The 2,144-nt window shown below is 49.0% G+C and overlaps 1 protein-coding gene across 3 annotated transcripts in view; it reads right to left on the bottom strand.

Moving 5' to 3' along the window:
- SLC39A14 (solute carrier family 39 member 14) overlaps positions 1-2,144 on the bottom strand; it is a 55,168-nt gene that overhangs the window by 31,646 nt on the left and 21,378 nt on the right. Inside the window, exon 1 of one of the 3 annotated variants that reach the window (XM_027774939.1) lies at positions 172-190. The exons of the other annotated variants lie outside the window; for them this stretch is intronic. The gene's annotated coding sequence lies outside the window, so the exon portion shown is untranslated. Of the gene's footprint in view, positions 1-171; positions 191-2,144 lie in introns of those variants that run through there. 3 annotated transcript variants of the gene reach the window in all.

Raw genomic sequence — 2,144 nt, 5'->3', positions numbered from 1 at the left:
CCGAGGGAGAGGTTCAAGAGGACTTCCTAGAAGTAAAGGGATCTTGGGATCTAGGGACAAACCGGCCAGTCCCTGCCCCCAGGGGCTGCACTCAAATCTTCATTAGGAACTTCCCTTATGATTTGCTAAGAAACCCTCCTGAAGACCCCACTGACTGTGTTCGGCACTTACTCACTGAATGTTACAGAAGCATTCCAGGCTGGCTCTGTGGCCTAGTGTTCAGGGAGCCGGATCCCACATGACAGACTGTACAGTTCGAATCTCGGCTCTGACGACCTGGAAAACATGCCAGATGCACATGCATGCCTGCACAGAGCCCCAGCAGGCTGGAGAGAGGAGACAGGAGCGCAGCATGACCGTGCCCCACTGGGGGTGCTTTCTCCCTGTGTCTCAAGTGTGAACCCTCAAACAAAAGGGAGAAACTGACTCCACTGTTGCTACCCAGCAAGTTATACGGAGGGTAAGGTGGCCAGATCTTACATGGCCAACTGCATGGTTCAAGCCCCAGACCCAGCGGGTCAAAACTCACTCCAGGAGCGTGTGTGTGGTCATCCCCCGGGAAGTGATTTCATACTTTCCTTCTCTTCCCATTTCTGTCGAGCACACACGCAATATAGCAAACTTAAAATAAATAAATAAAATTATTACTCTTGTAATTATTTTAATTTGCATTTCCTTGATTTCCAGAATGACTAAACATTTTTTAACATTTTCTTTTTTAAAAAAAAAAAAATTTGAAGAGAGATTTTTGCTATAGGGCATGTGCATTTGCCAGAAAGACAGAAAGCAAGAAATTCCCCCCACCCCCACCCCGCCCGGGATTAGCCATGCCACAATCCCTTCTCCTCCATTCTCCTCTAGGGATTTTGGACATGCACACACATGCACCCAGCATGAATTTTAAGCCACTGAGTTCGGGACTTGAACCACTGTCAACTATGTGGGAGTCTGGCGACATAACCATTACGCCATGCGCTGGTCCCTGACATTTCTATTTCTATTTGACATTTCTATTTTTTCTCTTACAGCTTGCTGTTCTTCTTTGCTCATTTTTGCTGAGATACAGTCATCTTTTTAAAACACGCGCTTATAAAAGTTCACACTGCATGGTTAAAAAAATACTAACTTTTGGTCATATTACAAATATTCTTTCTAATTAGTTACTGCCTTTTAATTTTGGTAACTGGCATTATTGACACCATTTTCGATAGAGGGCGAGATAAATATCAATATATCACACTTTTTCTCTCATGGTTCTGCTTTTGTAGCATGTTGAAAAAATCCTTTTGCGCCCTGAAATTTCACAATACACACCTGTATTTTCTCTATTAAAAAAATCTCAAGCTTGGGACCAGCAGATGGCACGATGGTTACATCACTGGATTCCCACATCGTCGACGGTGGTTCTGGACTCCACCAAGTCCCAGACCCCAAGAGGAGAATGGAGGAGAAGGGACTGTGGTGCAGCCATCCCCCGGGCGGGGGGATTTCTCACTGCCTGTCTCTCTGGCAAGTGCACATACCCTGTAGCAAAAATTTCTCTTAAAAGAAAAATTCCACCTCCAATCTCTCTAAAATGTAGGCTGGGCACAGTTTGGTAAGGGGAGTGTAATACCCTCGTCTGGTTAGCCAGCTGCCCGGATCCCGTGTAGTGAAGACTGCCGCCCCACAACCCTCCGCGGCAGCATCTATAAAAAGGCAGACAGAGGCCGGATCCGGTGTAGTGAAGACTGCCGCCCCACAACCCTCCGCGGCAGCATCTATAAAAAGGCAGACAGAGGCAAGTCAAATACTTCCTCCGCGCTCGGGCCACCCGGGACTCCTCCAGCCAAAGACATGTCAAGGCCTGGCTGCTGTCCCCTTTCCCTTCCTCCCTGGAGGGGCAGGCTGCAAAGTGACAGCCCCGAGGACAAGGTCCAACACATGAAGGGTGGCAGACAGGACGGACACACGGAAGGAAGCCTGGGTTCCTCCAGGCACTGCTGGGCAAAAACGTGCCTCAGAGCCCACGGTGCCTTGTCCGTCACCCTCCCAGAGCAGACTGGGTAGACTCTGGGTGTGCACCCAGCTCAGAACACCTGCTAGAGCCCCGCTGTCTGCCAGGCGCTCTGCTGACCACTGCCTTCTTTCCATTCCATCTTCCC

The sequence above is a fragment of the Tupaia chinensis genome, unplaced genomic scaffold, assembly GCF_000334495.1.
Source record: "Tupaia chinensis unplaced genomic scaffold, TupChi_1.0 Scaffold000494_1, whole genome shotgun sequence".
Classification (NCBI taxonomy): Eukaryota; Metazoa; Chordata; class Mammalia; order Scandentia; family Tupaiidae; genus Tupaia; species Tupaia belangeri.
Note: the sequence above shows the minus strand (reverse complement) of the source record. Positions and strands in the feature narration are given on the sequence as shown.